This window comes from Lithobates pipiens, unplaced genomic scaffold (assembly GCF_037356315.1).
Source record: "Lithobates pipiens isolate NorthernLeopardFrog02 unplaced genomic scaffold, aLitPip1_a1.2 Scaffold_24, whole genome shotgun sequence".
Taxonomy (NCBI): Eukaryota; Metazoa; Chordata; class Amphibia; order Anura; family Ranidae; genus Lithobates; species Lithobates pipiens.
The window spans coordinates 4,945,083-4,958,441 of NW_027507786.1; the positions used below are offsets into that span (position 1 = coordinate 4,945,083).

The window sequence follows — 13,359 nt, forward strand, 5'->3', positions numbered from 1 at the left end:
CTTATCGGAATCCGGGAGCCCCCTTTAAGAAGGGGGCCCCCGGATACCGGCCCCCCACCCTATGTGAATGAGTATGGGGTACAATGTACCCCTACCCATTCACCTGTGAAATAAAGTACAAATAAAAACACAACACAGGGGGAAAAAATATTTTATTGCACAGCCGGGGGTCTTCCGTCTTCGGGGGTCTTCTCGCCGGACTCCTCCGCTATGTGTGTGTAGCTCTTTTGCCAGCGGAGGAGTCCTGCTTTCTTCCTCCCCGCCGCCGGCCTCTTCTCCCGACTTCGGGGGTCTTGTCCCCCTCTTCGGTTCTTCTGCCGGGCCACCGCGCCTGGTCCGGTGGCCCGGTCTTCTGTCGCCGTCTTCCGTTCTTCTGTCGCCGCCTTCGGTTCTTCTGCCGGGCCACCGCGCCTTCTTGTAGCTCTTTTACAGGCGGTGGCCCGGTCTTCTGTCGCCGTCGCCGCCTTCCGTTCGTGTTCTTCTTCTTGTTCTTCTTGTTCTTCTCCAGGCGATGTTGACACGTCGCTCCCTCCGGCCGGAATGCCAGAGCCGCCCTGCGCTGTGACTTATATAGTGATAATGGGGCGGGGTCACATGGTATATGTCACATGGGTTGATGTCACATGGTGACCCCGCCCCCTTACGATGTCATAGTCCCCATGTGACATCAACCCATGTGACCAACCCATGTGACATATACCATGTGACCCCGCCCCATTGTCACTATATAAGTGACCGCACAGCGCGTCCCCGGCATTCCGGCCGGAGAGCTCGTCGAGTCAACATCGCCTGGAGAAGAACAAGAAGAAGAACAAGAACGGAAGGCGGCGACGGCGACAGAAGACCGGGCCACCGCCTGTAAAAGAGCTACAAGAAGGCGCGGTGGCCCGGCAGAAGAACCGAAGGCGGCGACAGAAGAACGGAAGACGGCGACAGAAGACCGGGCCACCGGACCAGGCGCGGTGGCCCGGCAGAAGAACCGAAGAGGGGGACAAGACCCCCGAAGTCGGGAGAAGAGGCCGGCGGCGGGGAGGAAGAAAGCCGGACTCCTCCGCTGGCAAAAGAGCTACACACACATAGCGGAGGAGTCCGGCGAGAAGACCCCCGAAGACGGAAGACCCCCGGCTGTGCAATAAAATATTTTTTCCCCCTGTGTTGTGTTTTTATTTGTACTTTATTTCACAGGTGAATGGGTAGGGGTACATTGTACCCCATACTCATTCACATAGGGTGGGGGGCCGGTATCCGGGGGCCCCCTTCTTAAAGGGGGCTCCCGGATTCCGATAAGCCCCCCGCCCGCAGACCCCGACAACCAACGGCCAGGGTTGTCGGGAAGAGGCCCTTGTCCTCATCAACATGGGGACAAGGTGCTTTGGGGTGGGGGGGCCGCGCGGCCCCCCCCTTCCCCAAGGCACCCCCCATGTTGAGGGCACGCGGCCTGGTACGGCTCAGGAGGGGGGGCGCGCTCGCTCGCCCCCCTTTCCTGGCCGGCCGGGTAGCGTGCTCGGACAAGGGTCTGGTGTGGACTTGGGGGGAACCCCCACGCCGATTTTTTTCGGCGTTGGGGTTCCCCTTTAAGCCCATTCCAGGCGGCGGAGCCCGCGACGTCTCCTTCGCGGGCCCCGCCTACCTGTACACGCGCTCGAAATGGGCGGATTTGCCTCCTCCTTACGTGGGCGAGTCCGTTCATTTCAAAAGTTGAGCGAACTGTTTGCCCAACCTTGTTCGTCAAACAGTCCGCTCGTGTGTGGGCAAGTCCGCTCATGCAAATTTTGAGCGGACTGTTTGACAAACTGTTTGCCGAACAAGGTTGGGCGAACAGTCCGCGCGTGTGTACGCGGCCTTATACCCTAACCAAACTGCAGTTCAGGTGTAACATTAAATTTCAAAACATATAGCGCATGCTCTTCAGGAGTCGGCGCTACATATGCAAGGACCAGATCGTTTTTTAGGAGATGTCCTATGACCCTCATCACCTAAGCTCTATATACTGCATAGCAGAATTATTAGATCTATAATAAAAATCATTTTTTAAGCCAAAAACGACTAAAGCTAAGACTGTGCACTCTGCAAAGAAAATTGCTCCAGGGCTTAGTAAATGAGGTAAAACTTCACTCTACAAAGAACACCCAATCACATGCAAGAAAAAAAAAAAATTGCATGTTTGCCTGCACATGATTGGATGATGGAAGTCAGCAGAGTATTTACTAAGTTGTCGGGCAACAGCACTTGCAGAGTGCACAGTATTTGCCTTTAGTAAAGCAACTACATGGGGGTTATTTACTAAAGACAAATCCACTTTGCACTACAAGTGCACTTGAAAGTGCAGCCGCTGTAAATCTGAGGGGGACATACAAGGAAAGGGCACAGCGCATTGCACATTAACCCACATTCGCTGTAATAATAAATAAATCCTGGACTTGTCTTCAAAAAGTACGCAAGAACCAGATAGTCTTGGGAGGTGTCTTGTGACCCTCATCACCTAAGCTCTATATACTGCATAGCAGAATTATTAGAACTATAAAAAAAAACGACTGCGCCAGCCTCCCTAGGCTGTCTTGGATGGGCCCCTCTGACCTCCAGGTCCCACTGACAGTTGCACCTCCTATATTACACACTAGACGGGCTCATTCGTTGCTCAGGCCCACATGAGCTGATGCACAAGCAACCAGCTTCTGTCATTCATTGCAGGTTCCCTAATAAGGAATCTGACTGTGTTGCCTGGGGCAACCCTAAACTTTCCAGTCGGATGCTTTTATAGACAAGGCCTAAACTTGGCAGATAATTTTCTTTCACAGTGATGAATAAAAGTAGGCAATGCAAGCAGTCCTTCTTGCAATAGAGAGGGAATAATAATAAAGCCTCCCTCTGTAACCATCATCATTCTGCATAAACATTAACGGCAGCATTTAGGAAGCCAAGCCTCAAGATTTCCTGTACATACAAGATCTCTCTTGTGACCGTTCTAATAAATAAAATGGACGTATTCCAAGTAGCAAAGAGGAAGAAAAGGTCGTCAAGCAACGATCCTTGTGTTTACTCTAGAACAGTTTTTTTTTTTATATGGCGCTAGCCCCAAACTCATATACATGCCTGGGTGCTTTTCATTTTTACACTTTACCATGCTGTCTGTTTGTGGTCTTGGTAGCCATTAGGATATAAAAATGTAAATACTGATATAGTACCACAAGCTGGAATCGTATTTTCTACAAAAGTAACGGTCGTCAAGCAACAAACCCTGTATTTACTCTAGAGCAGGCTTTTGCGTGGCACTAGGCCCCAACAGAGACATACACCTATAGCTGGGTACTTGGCATACATCCTGACCCTATATGTCGGCACCATCACTGAGCGTTGATGGGGTGAGATTACTGGCAGCGCTTATTCCATTGACCTGAAAAGGAACCGCTTTGCGTTTGTGACTTTTTTGTGTTTATTTTATTACTGGCCTCTATAAGAACTCAGATTAAATGTTCTTTCTATACCGGTGTCTTGCTTCAGTTTATATATATATATATATATATATATATATATATATATATATATATATATATATATATATATATATATATATATATATATATTTTTTTTTTTTTTTTCTAGAATTTTCTCTTCCGGTCACTGATTAGCGCTGATAGTAATTCCCCCTCACCCCTCAGTGATGGTGTTGCCATATAGATAGATTCAGAATGTAAGGAAAGTGCCCAGCTAGGGTTGCCACCTCATCCCTTTAAACCCAAACACATATTGTTTACACAGGTTCTGAGGCTGATTAAGGTGGTGATTAAACTCACTTAGTGCATGATCTGCATTAAATTAGCCTCAGAAGCTGTGCAATTCATATGTGGATGAGGGATGAGGGATGAGGGATGAGGTGGTGGCAACCCTACAATGTGCGTCTCCATTGGGGCCTAGCGACACACAAAAGCCTGCTCTAGAGTAAATACAGGGTTTGCTGCATGGCATACTTTACTTTTCTGGAAAAATACAAATCCAGCTTGTGGTATATCAGTATTTAAAAATATTAATCCTTATGGTTACCAAGACAACAAATCGACAGCATGTTAAATCCTCAGAATTAGAATTATAACTAATAACGGAAAAGGAACGTTGCATTATGCACGCGCAGTTGCCGTGGTAACCAGGATTTGGCAGTTAGCCTGCATTCACACCTGAGCCGTACAAAAGCAGAGTGTATTCCTGGTGATTTTAAAGTGCTTTTTTTTCTCCCAGGTATTTTTTATTCTGGCAGTTTTGCACACTTCAGGCGTTTGTTTTCTGAGCAATGTGAAGAGATCAGTTCTATAAAAAGGAGAGGAATTCTTTAGGTGTAAAAAAGGGCTAAATGTTTGAGGTCTCGTGCACACTGGGTATAATTTTTTTTAATATATATACACACATACATATATATATATATATATATATATATACATATATATATATATATATATACATATACACATACATACATACATACACACATACATACATACATACACATACACACATATACACAAAAACAACACACTCTGCTTTCACATGACCGATCCATTCAGGTCCGCCTGTCAGTTTTTTTTTAGGTGGACCTGAACGGATGCTCCATAGAGGTCTATGGAGCGTCGGATGTCAGCAGTGACATGTCCACTGACATCCGCCCCGCTCCGAAAAAGTGTGACAGAGGAAAAACCTACTTTTCCATCTGTCATTGGATCGGATCAGGCGACGACGGACTCTGTGGTCCATCGTCATCCGAGCTCCCATAGGGGAGAGCGGCGCTCTGACAGGTCCGTCCCTGCACAGTGTACAGAGACGGATCTGTCATCTTCCTCAGGGCCGTCTTTAAGGCAGGGAAAAAGGGGTAGCTGCCCTGGGCCCTGTCATTGTTGGGGGCCCAAAGCAGCTGCCTCAAACTTGCCAACTATCCCAGTTTAAATTCCCTTGTCCCTTGAAGTTTTAATCCTGTGCTGTGTCCCGATATCTCAGTGTGAAGTGCTGGTACTAATGCTGCCCAGCGCTGCCCTATTGTGTACAGGTGACTCACCTGCAGACCCTGTGTTTACATGTAAATAACCGGCATTCATATGTAAATAGCAGCAGCAATAGTAAGTAAATAGCTGCGGTCAGCGCCATTGATATGTAAATAAAGGCAGCATTCATATGTATATCATGCTCACCTGCAGTGAGGTGATGACGTGCTGTAACCTCTAGCAACTAATCAGTGAGCCGTAATATGTGCTGTAACTGCTGGCAACCAATTGCAATTTCTACCTGAACTGATACAGTAAACTGATTTTAGGTCTAGCTGCTATTTATTGTATGTCTCAGAGCAGGTGGAGAGTGAAATTGCGTGAGGGGGGCCCCAAGAAAATTTTTGCCCAGGGTCCAATCTATATTAAAGACGGCCCTGATCTTCCTGCTCAGCCGGGATGACGGGATCAATGGAGCGATCCCCTCTGAGCAAGCGGATCCGCCCCGTGTGAAAGAGCCCTTAGCCTATGGGGTTGATTTACTAAAACAAAGATTGTGCACTCTGCAAGGGAAATTGCTCCAGAGCTTAGTAAATGAGGTAATGCTTCACTTTACAAAGCATACCCAATCACATACAAGAGAAAAAAAATTGCATGTTTGCTTGCACATGATTGGATGATGGAAGTGAGCAGAGCATCTCATTTACAAAACTGTCGAGCAGCTGCACTTGCAGAGTGCACAGTATTTGCCTTTAGTAAATCAACTACATGGGGTTATTTACTAAAGGCAAATCCACTTTGCATTTAAGTGCACTGCAAGTGCACTTTGAAGCGCAGTCACTGTAAATCTGAGGGGGACATGCAAGGAAAATTAAAAAAATAAACAGAATTTTTGCTTGCACATGATTGGATAATAAAATCAGCAGAGCTTCCCCTCAGATCTACAGCGACTGCACTTCCAAGTGCACTTGTAGTGCAGAGTGGATTGGATTTGCCTTTAGTAAATCAACCCCCATGTGCCCATGCACAAATAGGTGTTTACAGCGTATTAGAAGAGAATTGTTTTGAGACAGTAAAAAGAAGAAAAAAAAATGCCAGCTGCACAGAACTGAAATTTAATGACTGAAAGGGGCATGCCAGGAACAGTAAGGTTTGGAAGAATAGGGCTAGATGATGTTGGCTGTCCTACAACCAAAAAATGGTGGGCTCTGACTTGCTGCAGCCTCTAATGCACATTGCGAGAAGCTCACAGCATGCAGTGAAATCAGAGCAAACAGTTTCAGTCTAGGAGAGGAGCCTCTACAACTGTACAAGCCTGGAGAGAAGGCTGGAGATGAGATTTAACTCTAGAGGTCAGTATTAGACATTGCGGCTCCATGGAGATAGCCTGGCTACCGACTGCAATGACGCCAGAAATAGAATGGAAGCCTCTGGAGACAATGCAGAATCTTCAGATCTACAGAAGGAGCTTTCTTTACCTAGGTGAGATCAGTGACGTAAAATGCCTGAAAACATCAATATGTACAATCTTCTCTCTGTACCTCTTCTCTTCCACCATAGGGCACATTTCATAGATCTGCATGGATTTACTTTTCTTACCATTTTTTCTTTTTTTAGGTGTTGATTTTACTATTTGGATTGCAACCTGAAAAGATTGCATATATACACACACACAGTATAGATTGCAAAGCAAACCTAAGAGGGTTGGAGGGTTAAAAATCACATTTTTTTCTATGTACGTTGGAAAGATCTTTCAATTTTGTTCACAGAAGTACAATAGGAAGTAAGAGGAAAATCTCTCCAAAATGAGGGGAAGGCCCATCTTAAAGCTGTTTTTTTTTGGTTCCCGCTGCGCTATTGTATTCTGACCAGTGGTAGCTGGGGGGGGGGGGGGGGGGCGACGGCCCTGGCTTCCGTTTCCTCCCTCCTTCTCTTTTCAGCCAATCAGAAAACAGTTTTTACACCCGCTTCTGATTGGCCAGATCGAGAATCAGGGTTACAACAATATTCATACGCTGTTGAAACACCAGGGTGGGCTCATGGCGCAATGCTCTGTGCCACAATCCCACATATTTTGAAGCCTATGGCTCTAATCAGGTGCTTAAAAAAAAAAAAAAAAAAAAAAAAAAAAAACTTCTGCCTCTGTAATTCAGGTGCCCGGCGTCCTACAAAGGGACCGAACTCCTGAATAGAATGTTGCAGCAGCAGCCGTGGATAGATTCATGCTATGCATAAATCTATCCATTAGTCATGCAGGGGGTGGCGTGAAGAAAGGGGGCGCCCCGAATGGATGGGCCGCTGCCGATTCTGACAGTGGGGGGACTACCCCAGGGTTTGAATACACAGTCGGCGCCAAGGACCCGAAACCCGGGAAGAACCGGCCGGAAGGTGGATGGTGCTTGATCTCTAGTCAGGTTAAGTGTCTTTATTAAAAGTCAGCAGCTACAGTATTGTATTTGTAGCTGCTGAGTTTTAATTTATTTTTTTGGGGGGGGGGGGGGGGCTAAAGAACCTATTTAAAGTTGTCACTGCAACATAGATGTCCCCACTGGAAGATTTCCCCTCACCTCCTGTTCGGGCTGGAAGAAGAAAATAAACCCTTGCAGCGGGCAGCCCCCTAGGGTTAAATGCTTGTTCCCTTTATGGGGAGAAGGCTGCATTACTTATTCAATGCTGGCTCAGGCGTGTGAGTGCCGCCCCCCCAGCATCTTTGCTTACAATGCAGGGCTATTACCCCTGCATTGTACATGGAGGAGGCAAGGAGCGGCGTAGGCTTGGTTCACACCTGTGCGGCGCATTGTGTTTTAGTTCCGTTATCACTGAACTCCATTTAACGTGTGTTTTGATGAAAGTGCAAAAAAGATGCAGCAAGCAGGACTTTTTTTTTTTTTTTTTTTTTTTTTAACACCCTGCACCTAAAATGTACGGGGGGTGAACAGGGAGACACCCTGCTGGAACAATGAATAAATAGTACTGTTTAGTCCTCCACCCCTCGGGAAACAGGTGGCAAGCCTCCACAACAAGGGCTTTCTTTTTGTGTGGGCTTTGAAGTAGAACGCCAATCAATTTTTTTAGCATTTTTTATAATTAAAAAAAATATATATATATATATATATAAATAAATATATTTATTTATATATATATATATATATATATTTTTTTTTAAAATTATAAAAAATGCTAAAAAAATTGATCACAATTGACAATTTCTACGTTCATAGTTCATAGTTCATAGTTCGTTAGGTTGAATAAAGACACCAGTCCATCCAGTTCAACCTGAGTGAGTGTCTACAATTGTCCCTTCCCTGTACATTGTTACACCCACATCCCTATCCTCAAGGAGCCCACAATCCAAGGTCCCCATTCATATACTAGGGCCAATTTTTTAGACAGAAGCCAATTAACCTACCTGCATGTCTTTGGATTGTGGGAGGAAACCGGAGTACCCGGAGGAAACCCACGCAGGCACAGGGAGAACATGCAAACTCCAGGCAGGGAGTGTCGTTGGTTGGGATTTGAACCAGCGACCTTCTTACTGCTAGGTGAGAGTGCTAACCACTGCACCACAGTGCCGCCCAGTACTTTCCCTTCCCATGCTCCAGGGCTTTCCTCCTTGCCAATGGTCCTCTTCTTGGTGGAAAGACTCTTGCACCTTTTTACTCTATCTTGTAAGACCAACCTGTCATTTACACCCCCCCCACCCCCAGAGTGGCGCGTCCTTACACAGGCTGGGCTCACAACTCTCCAGGACAAAGCGGCACACATACATCATTAGGTGAACCCAGGGGGTGTGTCCATGACAGCCTGGAGAACTGAATGAGGCAGCAACCAAGGTCAGAGAAGGATGCAGAGGGGGATGATGGACCATAGAGAAGGCATTTTAAACTTCTCATTTACACACAGGGGGGGGAGAAAAAAAAAAAAAAGAATCCAAAAATAATTGGTCGGCATTGGGTTCAACACACAGCAACCATTGCCTGAACACTCAGATGATCTATGTTTTTTTTTATCAATACATCACTATATCTATGATGAAACAATCCAAGCAGATGCTTAAATTCTGCAATAAATATTCAGGAATTGTACATTACACTCGCCATATCCAGCGATATAGTAAAGTGCTATCCAATAGAATCATAGCAACCAATTCAATAATTGTGTCATGGACACGGCTCATCTAATTAGCAGACGGCACGGTTGAGTAGAGTTAAGTGATGAGCAATGACGCGATGGCCATGCTGGAGGACAGATGAAGGTTTCTATTCAAGGACAGTGATGCGGAAGTGGTACATCCCTGAAAATGGAACAATCCAGCCTGGGATCTGCAATTCCTGAATATGACAGATGATCAAGCCAATGAAGAAAACGACCCTAGACAGAAACATTGATGATAGAGAACACTCTTCACTAAACGCATATCACAATGTTTTTTTTTTATTCTTATATTTTTTTATTTTGATATGTTTTTGTATTCTTTTTTATTCATATTTATTTTTGATTATTATTTTTAATTCCTATTTTTGATTATTATTATTTTTATTTGTATTTGATTATTACTTTTATTCCTATTTTTGATTATTATTTTTATTCATATTTATTTATTATTTTTATTTGTATTATTTTTATAATTATTATTATTTTTATTCTTTTCATTTTTTTTTTATTATTATTTATACTTATTCTCTTTACCCTTATTTATTTTATTTTTAATACTTTTTAACCCTTTTGATTATTATTTTTATTATTATTACTTACTCTCTTTACCCTTATTTATTATTTTATTTTTTATACATTATTTTTATTCTTTTCATTATTATTGATTATTATTGGTTATTATTATTATTATTGATTATTATTATTATTATTATTACTTATTCTCTTTACCCTTATTTTATTTTTTATACCTTTTGATTATTATTTTTATTCTTTTCATTTTTTTTATTATTTATACTTAATCTCTTTAACGTTATTATTTTATTTTTTATACTTTTTTATTATTTTATTCCTACTTTGATTATTATTTATATTCTTTTCTTTATTTAGATTTATCTTTAATTATTATTTTTAATTCTATTCCTATTTTTTCTTTCTTTATTTAGATTTATCTTTAATTATTTTAATTATTTTTAATTCTATTCCTATTTTTATTCTTATTCTTTTTATTTTTTTATTCCTAATTTGGATTTGATTCCATTCCAATAACCCAGCTGGATACAAATCATAAGAAAGCTTTTTCTCTCCTCTCAAGCTGAGGCAAGCAATTGCTCCACATCCTATCCTGCCAATGACCCCCAGGGCCACGCAGAGGTCAAACGCTGCAACCTTCCCGTATTGCAGATGTGCAGCGTATAATTAATTCTCACAGGAACTAAATAAAAAAAAAAATGCAATGATTTATTTTCATTCTTTTTACCAAAAAAAGAAAAACGTCTGCTAACATCAGAAACAGTGTCTCTTGCTAGAAAGGAATCGGCCATAGTGAATTCTACGTTGGGTTTTAATCCGCTTAGGAAAGCTTAGGCCTGTTCTTACTTAATGATGCTATGATGTAATCGGGAGGTATAAACCGATGATGCACGGGGAATGGAAAAACCAACGGGAGCCCAGAAAATACATTTAAAGGGTCAGTCCACCTCAAAGTGATATTTTAATTATGGATGGAGGCAGGTGGGCCCAGTCAGACTCTGTTTTTGTATATGTCTTGGATACTCCCAACAGTGAGATCACAACAGGAGTACAGAGACCTGGGAACTTCACACAGGGATGATAGGAGCCCCTCATAATGGGCACAGCAGGTGTGCAGACCAGGGAACTCAGCACAGGGATGGTGGGAGCCCCTCATAATGGGCACAGCAGGTGTACCAACCCTAGAACTCAGCAGAAGGATGGTGGGAACCCCTCATAATGGGCACAGTAGGTGTACAGACCTGGGTACAAGGATGGTGGAAATCCCTCACAATGGACAAAGGAGGTGTAGAGACACAGGAACTCGGCATAGGGATGGTGGGAACTCCTCATAATGGGCACAGGTGTACCAACCCTAGTACTCAGCACAGGGATGGTGGGAGCCCCTCATAATGGGCACAGTAGGTGTACAGACCTGGGAACTCCACACAAGGATGGTGGAAACCCCTTCTAATGGGCACAGTAGGTGTGCAGACCTGGGAACTCAGCGTAAGGATGGTGGGAACCCCTCATAATGGGTGCAGCAGGTTTACAGACCTGGGAACTCAGCACAGGGATGGTGGGAACCCCTCATAATGGGCAAAGCAGGTGTACAGACCTGGGAACTCAGCACAGGTATGCTGGAAACCCATCACAATGGGCAAAGGTGGTGTAGCGACCCGGGAACTCAGCACAGGGATGGCAAGAGCCCCTCATAATGGGCACATCAGGTGTACCAACCCTAGCACTCAGCACAGGGATGGTGGGAGCCACTCATAATAGCCACAATAGGTGTACAGACCTGGGAACTCTGCACAAGGATGGTGAAAACCCCTTATAATGGGCACAGCAGGGGTACAGACCTGGGAACCCAGCATAAGGATGGTTGAAACCCCTTATAATAGGCACAGAAGGTGTACAGACCTGGGAACAGGGATGGTGGGTACCCCTCATAATGGGCATGGGACCCAGCAACTCAGTGCAGAGATCTCACCAATACAGAATACCATTCACTGTCAGAAAAATGAACCATTGGGTGGACTGGGCCTTAAAGCGTTCACAGCACAGTGCATGCATTCATGTGGTTGGCATGCCTTTTAGACCCGTTGCATTTTTTAAAATGCAGGTTGGCGCATCCAAAACGCACCATGCGGGCCGCTTCACAACGCATTGCAACACAAGGCAGCATATTTTCTCTTTTCCATTCCTCCAATGCAGCCACATTCTTGGCAGGGCGTACTGAGCAAACCAATCTGTAGACATTTTGAGGCGACAACGCTTAGCATGTTAAAGGGTCAACAGGCCATGCTGGGATTTGTAGTTCCTTAACTGAGAGCTTGAAGCTGCTCCTCCCCTTTCTGAGATCTATTTCCCAGCAAGATGTCGCCCCACTCTGCAGAGAAACGCAACCACCCCCCCCCCCCCCCACAGGCTGACTCACTCCCCCCCGCCCCCATCAGTACCCAGCTACAGCAGGAGGGCCAGTGCCAATCACAGCGCCAACCCACCAGCACCCACTTGTTATTTTATATCAAAGACCCTCCGATGCAATCCAGGCTATAAATAAATCCAGGCGCACCGTGGACAGAAAATCTTCACCGTTATATGTCCTAGGCGTGGAGAAGGCGCCTCCAGGGGACTGGAGCCATTTACAGCACTGGAGCTCCATTAAGAAATGCATGTCACCCTGCCCTACGTCTGCTGATAATCCATGACCTGGGGTCATCGGCACAAGATGTTACAGATTTCACTAGAAATTGTTGAGCACTCAAATGTAATTACGGTGCTAAGAATATATTTATGGCTGTGTGGCATCAATGTATATGATGCAACAATGTAGCAATAACATGCATCCTTTGCAAAAAAAAAAAAAAACTAAATAAAAAAAAATGTTTTTTATTTTATTTTTTGCAAAGGATGCATGTTATTGCTACATTATTGCATCATATACAATGATGCCACACAGCCATAAATTCATAAATCATATTTATGGCTGTGTGGCATCAGTGTATATTATGCAACATTGTAGCAATAACATGCATCCTTTGCAAAAAATAAAATACAAAACATTTTTCTATTTATTTTTGTTTGAAATAGCAGAATTGCATACTTCAAAAGCAACAATGTAGCAATAACATACAGTTATTTAAAAAAAAAAAAAACACTAAGTAGCAGAATTGCACATTGCAAAAAAAAGCATGTGAATAATTAAGCAGACTAACTGTATATATTAATACATATAGCATTATAAATACATTGTATCAATAGCTACTGCGACACTGCTCTGCTAGTAGTTCAGCCCCCATCTGACTATATATGAGCCATGATCATGATGATCTGGGACCCCAGCCGCCCTCACCTAGGTTCGATCCCGCGTCCTCTCTGCTCGTCGATGCTCAGATACGCAGAGATCCTCGGCTGGAAGGAGACAGATATAGTGTCAGCTGTCACTACGTCACCACACTCATTTGCATAGAGCGGGGGACGTGCCTGTGATCAGGTCTTGCGGCGGGCGGAGGGATTTCAGTGGAAGGATGCAGTGATGAGATCAGAGAGGAGAGGAGGCTGAGTTCTGGGGTGCAGGGAAGTTAATATATGGGGGTGCAGGGAGCACAGTGTTATTTATGTCATATAATGTACTCCCTGTAGCCACAAATTCATAACCCACCCCCAGTTTATAGCACTGTGCTCCCTGCACCCCCAGACTCATCACCCCCCATATATAACA

The 13,359-nt window shown here is 44.2% G+C and overlaps 1 protein-coding gene across 1 annotated transcript in view; it reads right to left on the minus strand.

The window, feature by feature from the left end:
• LOC143929625 (L-lactate dehydrogenase A chain) overlaps nucleotides 1-13,136 on the minus strand; it is a 30,864-nt gene extending 17,728 nt beyond the window's left edge. The window contains exon 1 of the mRNA XM_077453533.1: nucleotides 12,991-13,136. The gene's annotated coding sequence lies outside the window, so the exon portion shown is untranslated. The remainder of the gene's footprint in view (nucleotides 1-12,990) is intronic.
• Between the last annotated feature and the right edge of the window lie 223 nt (nucleotides 13,137-13,359).